The 16593-nt window shown below is 41.8% G+C and overlaps 1 long non-coding RNA gene across 1 annotated transcript; it reads right to left on the reverse strand.

The window, feature by feature from the left end:
• Positions 1-1655: 1655 nt before the first annotated feature.
• Positions 1656-10643, reverse strand: LOC119328752. The gene is made up of 3 exons (XR_005159136.1): positions 10579-10643; positions 10257-10323; positions 1656-1912 (listed from the first exon to the last, which is right to left on the reverse strand). It is a non-coding gene; the product is annotated as an uncharacterized LOC119328752 (long non-coding RNA).
• Positions 10644-16593: the final 5950 nt, after the last annotated feature.

Below are 16593 nucleotides of genomic sequence, written 5' to 3' on the forward strand. Positions count from 1 at the left end.
ACGTGCTATTAGCGAGACATTATACACAAATTAATTTAGTGAGGCAATTCTCTACATGCTATAGCGTGCTATTAGCGGCGCTATAGCGCGCTATTTTTTCCAGTGATGTTTAGGCATTATACAAGGAAAAAAGAAGAGCATGAAACACCAGGGTAAGATTCAGCCACCAACATGGCCGTTATTGTAATTTTAATTCTAAAAAAATTAAACAAATATGAAAAACCAGAAAACTAGGCTTTATCTCATGATATGACCCCTAGAGGTTGTGGTAAAAATTGAGAATGTTTCGTAATAGTTTTCACATAGACTGCATACAAATCGGACAATCTCCTTGGAAGAAACTAGGTTTCGAGAGGGGTTTGGCCTTGAAACCTTTTCTGTACTCAACATACACAGATACATGTGGCATGTTAAACTATGGCATTTCATGGTTTGATTGTTATATTTAAACGGACGGTGCGTAAAATGATTACTAGAAATGGGTTCAAAAATCCTTTTTGTTTTCTTTAGCCTATGTTTAGGCCTTATACAAGGAAATAAGAGGAGTATTAAACACTAGGGCGCAAGACTTGGCCACCAACATTGTGGTTATTGGCTTTTTAATTCTAAAAAATGCAAACCAATTCCAAAAATCTCGAAACTTGGCTTGGTGTCACGGTATGCCCCATAGAGGTTGTGGTAGAAAACTTGAGAATTGGTTCACAATTTTTCTCACGTAGGTGCTTACAAACGGGACCATTTCTGAGGAAGAAACTAGGTTTCAATAGGGAACGTGCTATGTTTGCATGTGAAGCGATTGCTGCTTTGCTAGTTGGTTTGTAATGTTTTTCTACACTCAACACACACTATTACACATGACATGTAAAATTTGGGTTTTGTCAGGGCCGTTTGCTATATTTACAACATTGAGTGCATTTCTAGATACTTCAACTTTAAAAACATTAAATGCATAAAAAAATTCCACAAACTCCTAAAAAGGAACTAATATGTACCATGTAATATGTAAAAAATGTATATGAGTGGCCAGACTAGCACAAAGGGAACTGAGATGCTCTCTAGGTTGGTGGCGAGGCTCTTTTAGGTGCAGCAGGAAACAAACGACACTGACCACAGCATTGGATCACATGTTCTTCATCTCATCGGTAGCAGATACAAACGTATGTCTTGGGACGTACGCTTCACTTACAAATAGTGATGAGCAATCCTGCATGCTTGATCAAGTACATCCTAATTTGCATGAATTGAGTCTGTGCTGCCTTCGTCGCCGTCCTCCCATCCAACCTCTCACGTTCGTAGATGTTTGAGTATATGATGGGAACGAGTGTAGACGTCGCTTATGGGGACATACAACTTTGGAAGAAGAATATGCAGTGGTCACCCGACATCAGAAGAAACTTCAGACGTACCTAACATGAGTTCAGGACTTGGTCCTGAATAAGTGACGTCCTACGTCGAATGGTCTTTGAAAGCGTTGATTAAGTTCTGCACTGAATTGCAAATTTACATTGCAAGTTCGCAACTTCCAACCCTCAAGTTTCAAGCAATAACACATTCAGTGCAGAACTTAATCAATTGCAAACCTGCAGGAGCATTGACACACAGCATTTACCAAAACAAAACAATAGTTTCAAGTGCAAAACTGCGAATCAGCAAGCCACCACGAGAAACATAACGAGAACAGCAATGGACATCAAAATGTCAACATCATGTTTTCTAATGCTATTGCAATCATGGCAATGTTTTATCCATATTATTACTAATTGTTCGGCAGACTCCTTATTCAGTATCCATGGCTAACACCTTAACCTTTAGATCAATCACCACCTTCCAAACTCAAGCTCGCAACGAGGAGCGCGGCGTGGTCTGGGCCTTCCTCTTGCCTTAATGTAGTGTCTTCCACTGTGCGCTTGCTCTGCAAGTATAGTTCAATGTCAGATGAGATGAAATACTACAACACTTTACATCAAAAAAAGTAAAGATGTCGTAGATATGAACAAACTTTTCATAAAAGAAAAACATGACTAGTTTCCCCACCTGTACGCCCAGCCGCTACAAAGTGATACCTAGTCCTACCCCTAGCAATCAAACACTCGTACTACCAAGCTATTGAAGTAACCTCGCTAGACGTATTAGATAATTCTAAGATGAACATGTCGTAGCATGGCTCAAAAGTTGGAAAAAATGATACCCTTGGGTTTGTGGCGTACCACATGATGTGTATTTTACAGTCTCAGCTTCTGTGACTTCATTTTGGTAAGTACAGAGCTTACTAATTTGCATAACATGGTAAGTATGTCAGTCTATGATTAAACTTAGCTAATGGAGTATACCTTAGCTCTGAGATAAATGCACCCAAAACAAACATAAACTAAGGAGGACACCAAATTTAGATGGACAACTAAGTGCAAGTGCAGAGTTGGAACAATATATTCCGGCCCTATAAGAAAACATTACTATGCCTATGTGATCTCCAATGTGAAAACATATCGACTGGCAGCAACCAGAAAGGTCAACAATTCTTGTCCCAAGATTTTCCAGTTATGGCATGAATAAAATGATTGATAAGGCAATAATAAAAATCCCCAAAGAAAAAGGAAAAAGTTGCACCTATCAGTAGCTGATTGCTAACACTTCTTCAATATATATATATATATATATATATATATATATATATATATATATATATATATATATATATATATATATTTCAAACTGCTTATAACATAGCAAAGACAAATATTGTTTTTTACACAAAAGGACAACAGATTGTCAGAATAATTTTCTCTGAAGAAATAGTCTTTTGTCCTTGTAGGCATGATAACCAATTTATTAACGTATAAGATACATGGTAATCTTCCCTGAGATAACTCACTGTACCATATGGACATTCAAATTGGAATATCGAAGGTGGTATGTGGTGCTTTAGTGGATTCGATCCCTCACTCTACTTGGTGTGTGAAGATAACATGTTGTCCTTGTAACTGCGAATGTCAAACAGCAGAGGAACCAACATGGGAGGAAAAAGACAACTTGAGCGATTGGTTGTGTGTGCTTTGGTTCAAGATTCCTACCTAGCCCATTTTATTTTATGAGGGCCAACTAGTAGCATTTGAGACCTTATTTTCATTGGCGAAATATCTTTGACATACAAAATTGCTACTCAATTATAAATTTCCATTAGAATTTAAGTACATATGATAAAGTTTGTTGTCGACCCAGGGCATTATACGCCCCTAAAAGATGGATGTGAGGTGACTCGTTAAATATACTGGCGACAATTCGACACCAGCTTTAAATTTACTTATATGTCATAAAAATTTTATTGATAGATTCATATTTGAAAGAAGTTACCAACGATATTAGTTTTGTTGGCGACAATTCGACACCAGCTTTAAATTTACTTATATGTCATAAAAATTTTATTGATAGATTCATATTTGAAAGAAGTTACCAACGATATTAGTTTTGTTACGTATAAATTATAATTTGTTGGTTAAATCTTTTGTCAAACTGTCACCCAGAATATAAGGGAAAAAAATAAACCGGACAAAGGTACGAAGTGTGGTGCGAAATTGATACGGTACAAGGAAAAGAGGGCTCAACTTCAGGACCTACTCAATGCACTATTAATAAATATCCTACATGAATCCCACGACTAGGCTCATCTAGGCTTCAGAAGAGCCTAGACATGAGGGGTTTGTTGGAATACATTGTACAAGCTTATTCACAAGTTAATGCTTTTAGGGAACTACCGGTTAACATCATGAATTCAAGAGATGACATACCCATTGAATGGTCCAACTCAACTGGTTGTACAAGTATCTCTTAGGCCATGAGTTCGGCTTATTCCAATGCACATAATTAGCTTTCTTATAAACTCATAATATCGGCACGAGTGTCTCAAAGAAGCCAATTCAGATTCAACTGGGCAAGATATACATGGACATAAATAACATACCAACTATAATTGGTTGCTTGAATCCATCACAGATTCTGGTTGTCGAAATTGGCAAGGTAAACTCGACACTAAATTCAAAATGGTTATCCTTCCCATAAGGGAGGCTGATGTGGGAGTTGCCCTTACAGTAATGGGTATACAAAACCTTAGCGAAATGCATTCAATATAGCAAGTTAATATATGGGCGCACATTTGGTTTTTGTAATATAGATGACATGGAGATATCCTAGTGGTGGAATTGAATTGGCACATCTATGCCGACTTGTGTTCGACTCGATGGAGGCACTTAGTACAAATACAGTTATTTGGGCACATCGTCTATCCTTGACACAAAGTGCCACCTCGCTTCTCCCCGTTAGTACATGTGATTATCAAATTCGACATATGGGGCACATTTTAGTACCAAACATTAAGGACCTAGAGATAACATTGAGGAGGAATTTTAATTGCACGTCTTTCAATTTGGGTTTGGAGCTATGGAGGCAGTTAAGTTTGCAATGTCTGATTGTCTGGGATTATCGTGTCTCCCTGACCTGAAATGCCAAATCCATCCTCTTTTTTTGTACATGTCATTATCAAATTTACAACATAGGGTACATTCAATTATCTAAAACTGACTACTTGGAATTGTGGAATTTCAATGTCGAATCTTCACCGACTTGGGTTAGACTTTAGAAAGAAGGTAGGTAATTTCATAATGTCGATTATTAGGGCATGTGGTCTCTGCTGGAGATAACAAGCCATACCGTCCGTCCCCACTGGCACATGTCATTATGAAATACTCATTTTGTTTAGAGTAGGCAATACACCATATGTGACCATAGATGATGCACGGGGGTGGATGCAACTTCACCCCTAGTTCGAAAATTACGGGTAATATTGAAGGTTAATGATATCTTGGATTCACTTATGTTCATCTAAATATAGAGAGGGATATTAGTTCCCTTGCCATTATCTTGGTCAAACAAATGGACACAACGATATTAGTTTAGAGAAGTAACAAATGTCTTCACGCTAAAAGGTGGACACAAAGTGTGAAAGGAAGATTACATAGTGGCATATATAATCAATGTGAACTACGACATAATCAATTAACAGACCCATGTGAGGTCATATGTTTCTTGACAATTGAATCTGATACAAAGGCATTGACAACTTTTCACTCCATGTCATCTTCCTCCGGCCATTGCAACAAAGACCAGTTAGCTTGACCATGAAGTAGTAGCCGCAATGAATCCCAATTCCCATGTAGGATATGGGTTTGAATTATATGAAGGATAGTTGATGTATGTTAAAGTCCTCCATTTGATGCTCAAATAATTATCCTTTTGGTGTCTCCAATCTCTATGAGATTTACTAGATAGGATACCTAGAAATCACCTTCTCTGTCATGCATATTGTAACTCTTAATTTAAATGTGGCGGAGCCATATTGAAAACTATTCGCTCCATGTCCTCCGACCTTTGCAACATAGATCACTTAGCTTGACCATGAATTAGTAGACGCATGAAGCCCAATGCCCATTTAGGATGTGGGTTTGAATTACATGAAGGATCAAACTCCCGTGATCGGTTACATAGCCACCATTCACATTCATCCAGTTGGTGACCTCCATACCTTGTGTCCCTCCACCACTTAGTCATGTTATTTCGGCCCTTTTCGCCGGTCATCCAATTCTAACTCTTTAACTCATTTGGAATCCAAACATGCCCTCCCAACTTCTCTCATATGACCCAGGGTGCCATCACCCATGGCCAGCAACATAAATGATATATTGTCTCATGGGCCAACATGATTCTTGACCTGTTGTCTTCTCGTGTACCCTAAGAAGTAGCTTTGACATTGATGTTGCACAAAGTTGGCCAGATGGAAACTCTAGTTCAAACAATCCACACATGAAAATAATTATGGAAAATGATTAGAAATTCCATCTTGAGTGGCCAAAGTGAACATGAGGAAATATACCAACTCTCTCTCTCTCATGTTGAGACATAGGTAGTCAATCACACTAAGACACAATTGTAAGAGCTTTGGTCGCATATAATATCGATGATAAGACTTATGTTTGTAAGGAATACAAATCAATATCCAACACATCGTCTTTGCGATAAAGTAGTTGTAGTCACATTAGTGATAATATTTAAGGTATTTAGTGCATGGAACTGATGAAATAAAGGCATAGTTCTAGATTTAATTATTCATAAAAACAAGATTCAAGAGGAATACGGGCTAGGGATGATCGATATGTCCCTAGGCATAGGAAAACTTGTTCATGATATCAAAGAAACTACAGTGCACTACACTATACTATACCCATCTCATCATCGGTCACCACTAACCAAACAGAAAACTCCATCAATAGTGCACTTGACAATAATGGGCAATGGGATTGCCATCAATGGTGACTAGAATGGACAATCCATACTAAATGAAAATATGTACTAGTGATGGGCCAAATATGTGGCCCATCACAGATGCATTGTTATCGATGACGGAGGACACCGGTGATGGACCAAACATGTATCCTGTGAGTGCCTACATCATTGCTCCTTCATGAGATCACCGACCCAAGAAAAGCCTAGCCCCGACTGATAAGAAAAAAATACCTTCGTAGTAAAACTAATTCCTTATCTAGCCACCAGTACACTTGTCTAACTCGATCTATTTCCATAGCCATACATGTGCACTCCCTAGGTTGATTGCCCGCCACATCATACCCTTCTCTCTCTCTCTCTCTCTCTCTCTCTCTCTCTCTCTCTCTCTCTCTCTCCTCCACAGATAACACCTCCGAAGAATCCACCATGAGCCACCCCTCCAGCTCCTCAATGTTCTCAAATCCGTGGAAACTAGCGGGTCATCAGCTCCAACAGCTCCATGAGCTAGCCGAGGAGGTGAAGCTTGCTATTCCACCTTGCTTTGCCTCCTAGATGACGACGACAACTTTTGCATTGAACACCAAGTCGCACATGTCAGTGATTACAGGTCGAGGGTGTTCCTTCTGGTGGCTATCCTTCTCCATAGAGATATCCTGATTCTAGTATTCTTTTAGTGCTTCCCTAGTTTTCTTTTTCTTTGTCAAGATCCCTATTCCATACCTTCTCTGAACAACACACGATGAATCACATGAAGATTATAATCCAGGAGTAGAGGCTAAACGACCATGATATTGAGGCCATGGATCCATATCAAACACTATAATAAATGACATAGGAGGATGGCGATGACACATACAAGGACACATTGCTGACAGGTCATGTCTATGATCGTATGAACAAAACTGGTTTGTTACTCTCCACTAACTAGAAATTAGTGAATGGGCGATGAACCACTCACTAATGGGCATTGTTGGGCCCGTCCTTATAGGATGGCTTTCTAGAGTAGTGCCAGTGCTATTGCAAGATAATGTTTTTCATGAATGGGAGAGGAGGAGGGGCAGAGGGAGGGATAGAGAAGAGCAGAGTATGCGGCATGAGAGACGGGCCCTATAGAGTGCGAAGCACCATGCAGAATGGGCCTATTTGAGGTAGCACAGCATACCAGACGTGACGTGCCTGGAAGGCAAATGAACTGATTGTCATGTGGACATAACGAAGAATGTTAGGACACATGTTAACACATAACTACCAAAATATTATCGACACAACATATCTAGATTCACACTTATTATGTCATGAAAAATATTTAGTAGGTAATAACGGGCACACTAGCAAGATAACTAAAACATGCCTTAAAAGTGTTCCAAACATCGAAGCAAAGTATCATGGCTCAATGCAAAATAATGTAGCATGTCACAATAGTAACCAAACATATAGAAGAAGATGGCAATGGCAGCCTCCTATGATACAAATGAAATTACATCCTCCAGAATCCGCTCGTGGTCGTGGTCGGCATGAGCACGAAGCGTTCCGACATAGGGAGTGGACATGTTTTGTCAAGGAGTGGGAGGACTGAGTATTCCATTCGCTAGACAGTGCATCCGCATGTGCGGGATGAGTAGGGGAGAGGGACGGGAACCTAATTCCCATCTCTTGACTTTTTGCTATTTGGCCCCACCAATGTGTGTGTTTTTATTTTTCTACATTTTTCTTCTGTAAGCTATCCATAATTTTCTTAGTTCAACATTACACAAAGTTTAAATGTTTTAAATTTCAAACTAGGAAGTTAAATTAGAAATTTTGAAAGTTTAAATGACTCAAAAGTTTAAATTTCTCAAAATTTTGGTAGTTTAAAATTTGGAAAGCTGAAAGTTTATGAAAGGTGGAAGTTCAAATTCCAAAAAGTTGAAACCTAGTTGTTATTTTCCGAAAGTTAGTAGTGCATCTATTTAAAATTGCTAGAAGGATTGCTTCCCATAGTGGAAAGTACAAAATTAGAAAAATCACTCTTTTCAAGCAGTGAGTTGGGACCATGCTAGTTGGGGAGCGTGTTAGCTGAGCAGTGAGATTTGGGCAAGTTCACAAGGTTGCTCAATCATAACAAAGATGCAAAGAACATTTTGATATTTTTTCCATAAGAAAGGTAATGGCCTGCCTATAACGGACCAAAGTAATTGGGAGATGATCCTGATTGGCCAATCCCACGCATGCTGAGCGTTGGATCGTTACGTGATTTGCTGTTTAGGTCGCCATTATGCATTCACACACTTCGTCAACTGCACGTTTTTTTTCTCCCCACGTCTTCTCTTTCCCAACGTTTGTTCCCCTCCTCCCCTCCAGTCGACATGGATGGCACGACCCTGAGCACGTGACCCCATGCTCTCTCATGCTGCTGACTGTTGTCAAGCAGGCATCAATCTGTGATTCTGAACAGCATACGAGTAAGAAAAATCGAAGACCTATGTGATTTAGAGCATTGCCTATTTAGCTACAGGCGGGATATTTACGAATTACGATTGTATCACCGGCAGTGTGGGCCTGGCCGCGTGGTCGCTGCTTGAAAGTTGCGGCGGTGTGATCTTGTTGAGTAAAGGGATAATGACTATCAGGGGCTTTGGGCTGAACATAACCCAAGCAGGTCTCTCTCTCTCTCCCATCGCAAGCGATACACTAGGTATTTGCCCACCTTAATCGCAAGCAGCGCGAAGGGATGACGAGGCAGATCAGACTGTTCACACGGTAAGCATCAGACTTCAAATCGTTATAATAAGGCGTCTACATCCCAAAGTATGTAATTCTATCTTTTTAATTGATTGGTATCCTTATACAAAAATTTAATTAATGGGGAAAAACGTACGGGTAGTTCTAACTTTCAAACGAGACAGCTCGTTGAACCGTGCTATGCACACGACTACTTTCTTACGATTTTGGTATCACGCTAGCTAGAAATTAAATAGTTATAGGGCCATCCATGCTTATCGGAAATTGCAGCTCATACGTTGGATTAAGTATTTGACAATAATCGGATGACAAAATGTCTTATGCATAGTACTTTCAGGGATTGACTGCTACTTACTCTGCACATAAATACTTGTCGCTGGGCAAACCTAGTTCAAATTCTACCACGTTACAAAAATTTTCTCACTTTACAATTTTACCATCCCACCTGATCTACTCGCTCCCTCGCTCTTCCTCCAGAATCCCCTTCCCCCATCGCCTCTCCCTCTCCTCTCCGTGGCCAGTCACTCCCTTTCCTCGTGGCCTTCTTTTCCGTCTCCTCATCGCCGGCCTCTTCCTCTCCCCATCGCCGGCCTCTTCCATGCCTTTCTTCCCACCACCCCGCCTTCACCCACACCCTGTAGGTCAAACAAATTATTCCTTTTGCGCCGGCGATGAGGTTCTCTGCGACGGAGGCGTGGATGTGTAGAGGCGCCAAAGCTGGATCTAGGCTACTGGGGCGTGGATGTGGAGCGGCGCCCGAGCGGATCTGGAGCAGCGGAGCGGCGGATCTGGTCGGAGCAGCAGAGCAACGGAGCGGGGCCGGATCCTCCACGTCGTCGTTGTCTCACGCCTCCACCTCCACGCATGGTACAGCCTCTCTCTTCTCCACGTGGAGTAGTTTACTTAACATTGCATGGCACCTTGTCCCTCGGATCACATTCCTCCGAACGAGACATCTAACGAATGACAAAAACGGCCTGTTTACTTGAACCAAAGGGCGAGGGATGCATATAGACAGTTAACGAATAGTCCGGAAGTTTTTTCTCGAAAAAAAAGAAGACACACACTAGCTAGTACTATATTGGTAAAGCAAACAATCTACTAATAGTATGTGCCAATTGGAGGCACACCCCGGTCACGAGGATACTCGTGTGCGCTTGGCGAACAAAAAAAGAAATCAAGTAACAGTATGAAGTACATACCTAACGCGCATGCATCGCACCCCGATGTATGTCTATACCCGGCGTGCCTCCGCGGAATGTTGCCCGGCTGCTTAGCATCAAGATCAAATTGCAAGCGATTAGACAAGCCAAGAATACATACACATCAGGAAATTCATTAAGGACAACTGTAGTAATCAACATAACCAGCGGGATCATTAGTGCTGAATCGTTAGTGGATGGTTAATTACTTCCAAATCAGGTCGCCGGCTAGCTAGCGGACGGAGAGCTGGAGTACGCAGTATCGCCAGGTAGGAGGACCACGCACGGTGCAGGATTCAGCAAGGGAGAGGAGGCGACTCACCGGGTGGTTCTCGGAGACAGGCGGGGCCACCGGCGTCGTCGGGAGCGCATGCGCCGCGACGTGGGCCTCTCGGGACTCCAACCGCTCTCTGTTGGCGGCCGGTGCAGGGGCGCGGTTGGCCTGGCGGCGTCTCTTGGGCTTGGGTTCCACCGGCGCCGTCGCCGCCCCGAGGGCAAGCACCACGCACGGGCGCCCCTCCCAGGGTTGCAACTTGCCTTTTCCTTCGTCGTCGTTGGCGGCGGGTGCCTTCCGTTTCCCATCGTCAGCAACGGGGGCGGGGGCCGGCGCGGCGACGGGGTGCTCCTGGGCGTCGTTCGCAGAGGGCAGGGCGTTGACAACGCCGGCGTCGGCCATTAGGTCGATGGTTCTTCGGTGATGCGTGGGAGAAGACAAGTGCGAGGAGGCAGCAGGAGGAGAAGCGAATGACGGAGAATGGAAGGAAACGAGGCTCGCGCGGCATTTATTGCTCGGCATTAATACCGTATATTTTCCAGAAACGCGGCAAGGTCGGGCCGCGCGCGCCAGAGTACGTATTAATTTGCTACATTTAATTACTAGCCTGGCCTATAAATGCATTACAAACATAGACCTATATATTAACTGCGCGCCAGGGAAAAAATGGCAGAAAATATATCCTTCTATCGTACAGTAGCTAAGGAAAGAAATAGAAAAAAAATGTATACTTACCAAAATAATCATCTTTACTCCTACTTTAGACTAGATTTAACACTATACATTCGATGTTGATATAGTGCTCGTAGTCTGCCGGAAACCGTCAGAGCAAATGGTTATACGTCAATGGAAAAATAGCGTCATTTAAGATTTAGCGCTGCCATTATCGAAATGCTATACAAGTAATAGTGTGCTATATTCGAAGATAGCATTCTGCATAAAAATGTCAAATATATCCAAAAACTCGAGGCTTCCATAATTTGTAAGGAAAGGGACACTCCAGATTACACAAAGAAGCACACAAGAGCTAGGCTGAAGGCATGTATACTCTTCATTTGTAAGGAAACGGAACACTTCTAATTAAAGAGAGAAGCATCGGTGGCTGACTTGCAAGCGTCGTCAACGCGGTTGACATCGACCATGTCTTGTTGGAGATGGAACCGTGGCCGGCGCTGCTACTTGGAGGGGGGAGGGGGGCGGGGGGGAGAGAAGCTGCTGCCGCTCACGAACTACCGCCACCGTCTCTGTTGTTGAGTCACAGAAATGCCCCCCATTGTCGCCACTCCCAGTCACGACCTGGTGGAAATTGATGAGAAGTTGGCTAGCTTAGGCTGTATGTGTTGCTTTTGTGTCTTAGAGAGAGTGAGAGTGAGTTGGACCGATGCGATGCAGTGATGCCTGATGGGCTACTCTATGGTACTCGCCAAAACTCTACAACGATTTTCTTTAGCATCAAAAATAACATGTTATAGCGCAAATAACACCGTAGCGAGCAAATTTATTAAAAGATAATGTGACCTTTTCAGATATGCTATAGCGACGCTATAACGTCGAAATAGCGTGCTATTTTTGTTGTTGTTATACATACCAAGTAAGTACACCAGTAATACTGTACAAAATATTGAAACAAGGCGAGGTTGGGACTGCATGCCCTGCAGCACGGATTAATTTCATGCATTTAATTGCTACCTTTATATACAAATGCACTATCAAAGATACATCTATATCCACTGCCAGGGAACAAAAAGAATCACACAAAAATAATGTTCTATTATAGCCCTGTATTAGTAACAAAAAATAATCTATGTACCAAAATAATCATCCTACTACCACTTTAGACTAGATTAAACACTATACATTCTATCTTGATATGATCTTCTTAATCAGTCGGCAGCCTCCCTAGCAATTCTGTACACGTGTCATCTGAGTACTGTTGGAAATATGCCCTAGAGGCAATAATAAAAGCATTATTATTATATTTCCTTGTTGATGATAATTGTCTTTATTCATGCTATAATTGTGTTATCCGGAAATCGTATTACATGTGTGAATAATAGACACCAACATGTCCCTAGTAAGCCTCTAGTTGACTAGCTTGTTGATCAACAGATAGTCATGATTTCCTGACTATGGAAATTGGATGTTGTTGATAACGAGATCACATCATTAGGAGAATGATGTGATGGACAAGACCCAATCCTAAACATAGCACAAGATCGTATAGTTCGTTTGCTAGAGTTTTCCAATGTCAAGTATCCTTTCCTTAGACCATGAGATCGTGTAACTCCCGGATACCGTAGGAGTGCTTTGGGTATACCAAACGTCACAACGTAACTGGGTGAGTATAAAGGTATACTACGGGTATCTCCGAAAATGTCTGTTGGGTTGACACGGATCAAGACTGGGATTTGTCACTCCATATGACGGAGAGGTATCACTGGGCCCACTCGGTAATGCATCATCATTATGAGCTCAAAGTGACCAAGTGTCTGGTCACGGGATCATGCATTACGGTACGAGTAAAGTGACTTGCCGGTAACGAGATTGAACGAGGTATTGGGATACCGACGATCGAATCTCGGGCAAGTAACATACCGATTGACAAAGGGAATTGTATACGGGGTTGCTTGAATCCTCGACATCGTGGTTCATCCGATGAGATCATCGAGGAGCATGTGGGAGCCAACATGGGTATCCAGATCCCGCTGTTGGTTATTGACCGGAGAGCGATCTCGGTCATGTCTACATGTCTCCCGAACCCGTAGGGTCTACACACTTAAGGTTCGGTGACGCTAGGGTTGTAGGGATATGTATATGCAGTAACCCGAATGTTGTTCGGAGTCCCGGATGAGATCCCGGACATCACGAGGAGTTTCGGAATGGTCCGGGGGTAAAGAATTACATATAGGAAGTGCTATTTCGGCCATCGGGACAAGTTTCGGGGTCACCGGTATTGTACCGGGACCACCGGAAGGGTCCCGGGGGTCCACCGGGTGGGGCCACCTATCCCGGAGGGCCCCATGGGCTGAAGTGGGAAGGGATCCAGCCCAAAGTGGGCTGGGGCGCCACTTCCCCCTAGGGCCCATGCGCCTATGATGGGGAAACCCTAAGGGGGGGCGCCCCCTTGCTTGGGGGGCAAGCCCCCCACCCCTTGGCCGCCGCCCCCCCTAGGAGATTGCATCTCCTAGGGCCGGCGCCCCCCCTAGGCCCCCTATATATAGTGGGGGCGAAGGGAGGGTCTCTGACCTTTGCCTTTGGTGCCTCCCTCTCCCTCTCCAACACCTCCTCCTCCTCCTCCATAGAGCTTGGCGAAGCCCTGCCGGAGTACTGCGGCTCCATCACCACCACGCCGTCGTGCTGCTGCTGGAGCCATCTTCCTCAACCTCTCCTTCCCCTTGCTGGATCAAGAAGAAGGAGACGTCACGCTGACCGTACGTGTGTTGAACGCGGAGGTGCCGTCCGTTCGACGCTAGGATCTCCGGTGATTTGGATCACGTCGAGTACGACTTCCTCATCCCCGTTCTTTGAACGCTTCCGCGCGTAATCTACAAAGGTATGTAGATGCAATCCAATCACTCGTTGCTAGATGAACTCATAGATGGATCTTGGTGAAACCGTAGGAAAATTTTTGTTTTCTGCAACGTTCCGCAACAAGTACATGGATCAGTAATGTACTGATATCAACCAGAGAAGCCGTCACAAAATGTTTAACAACATACACTAGGTGGTTCTCTAAAAATAGCAACATGGTATTCCTAGGATTTTTACACTACTGGAGAAGGAACTATAAGTGTCGTCACATTAGTGACGGGCATAGTCTATGCCCCTGCACTGATATTTCGCCCTATCAGCAGTGGCAAGTAAAAAAATGTACTTGCCACTAAAATTTACAAACCAGTGGTGAACGGGAGTTGCCGCCCACCACCGATTCCTTGATCCCGGGTTAGCCGTTTCGCAACATTTCTAGTGTCGGGCAACAAAACATTGCTGACAACAAGTAGTAATCGTCAGTGGCGCGTACTTCTTTCCGTCCGCCACTGAAACACACAGTTAATTTGTTTAATTTTCTTCTTTTTTTATTTTAGCGTGCTAGTTTTATGACCTTTTTACCGTATAAAAATGGTTTCGAGTACAAATTCTTTATTTGAAATATTTGAGTCTTTTTTATTATAGCTTCATATATGTTTTCCTTTCCAATAGGTCCAATTTTGTATGTATCCATCCTGGACTAAACATGCATGTGTCAATGATGGGAAATGTTGTACGTGCTATATATTTTAGATAACCTTTTGATCTTTTAATCTCAGCCGTTAGAATTAGAATCAATGGGGTAATCATTTTAATAATAAAATCAATTAGTACATTGACTGAATATACATTAAGAAAATATTGTTAGTTAAAATGAGAAAAATATGGTACAACATATCCCAAAAGGCTTGTACTTTTGCTTCCTGTACCATATATACAAATTTGCAGTATGGTTTGATTATTTTATAAAAATCAAGCAATGGCTTTGGCGCTAGTGAAAGTAGAGATATGTTAAAAAAATATCATAGTCATAAGATGTTCAGCATTCTATCAAAGACTATATATAACCATAGATTCTTAATGGATTTTATAACAGAAATACAACACATTGGATGTGCATGTCAGGGTTACTTCACAACCAAGTGATCTCACACACATGCATGATATGCATCCCATCTAGCAAATGAAAAATAAATGCATATACCTGAGAAAAAACACATATCTCACAAACGCATACATACATGATATATGTGGAATAGCTGATACAGTCCCAGGTAGTAGCTGGTACCATGAACAATCAATTAAGTAAGTTTGTTTTAGGGAGAGAGAGAGAGAGAGAGAGAGAGAGAGAGAGAGAGAGAGAGAGATGAACTCATATATTACAAAGGGATTTCATTTTTTAAAACTTATTTTAACTCCAGAGTTTTTGTACGTTTAATATGCACCATTCAAAGCCACATCATCAATTTTCAACTCTTTTGTGACTTCATTTGCTATTTTTCAAGTATTTAATGATTTCTTTACTTAAATGATCCTGAAATAGATAAGCACTACAAATGAACTCTAAAAAGATTGAAACTTGGCATGGTATCATAATTTCACCAACATAGCATGTGCAAAAAAGTTGAGAGGATTACGTCAAAAACTAGATGCACTTCGTGTACAAACTGGACAATCTCTTTCGAAGTATCAGAGTTTCAGACAAAAACTCATTTATTACCAAGGGATTTCATTTTTTAAAACTTATTTAAACTCCAGAATCTTTGTACGTTCAATATGCACCATTCAAAGCCATATCATCAATTTTCAACCCTTTCTTGTCTTCATTTCCTTTTTTTCGTGCATCTATTGATTTTTTAGCCAAACGATCCTCAAATTGTGCACTACAAATGAACTCTGAAAATGTTGAAACTTGGCATGGTATCATAATTCCACCTACATAGCATGTGATAAAAAGTTGAGAGGGTTACGGTAAAAACTGGATGCACTTCGTGTACAAACTGGACAATCTCTTTCGAAGTATCAGGGTTCCGGACGAAAACTCATCTATTACAAAGGGATTTCATTTTTTTAGCATGTAACTACAGTGATATTCTAGATCAAAGCATCATCAGCATACTTGTGGAGCATTACTATGGCTTTCAACCTAGAATCAAATGTGCAATATATTCGGTTATCTTGTATATGTCGAACAGTTACCTGAACAATCGTACTATCTGATATGTTGTCTTCACTAGAGAGAAAGTCTTCACCTTTCTCACGTGTGTCCCTTTCTTATTGCACCATAACCATGGATTCAGCCTTCCGTTTGAAGGGAGGAATTTCATGAAACTTTTCATAATCGTCCGACATGTCTGTCTTGTCCTCCACTCCCACGATATTTCTTTTCTCTGAAAGAACTATGTGGCGCTTTTGGATAATTGTATGATGTATTCGCTTCCTTATCTTTTATTTTTCTTGTTTTGGTAGACATGTCCTTCACATAGAAAACCTAGCCATATCAGTGGCTAGGATGAATGGTTTGTCTGTGTACCC

The sequence above is a fragment of the Triticum dicoccoides genome, chromosome 7A, assembly GCF_002162155.2.
Source record: "Triticum dicoccoides isolate Atlit2015 ecotype Zavitan chromosome 7A, WEW_v2.0, whole genome shotgun sequence".
NCBI lineage: Eukaryota > Viridiplantae > Streptophyta > Magnoliopsida > Poales > Poaceae > Triticum > Triticum dicoccoides.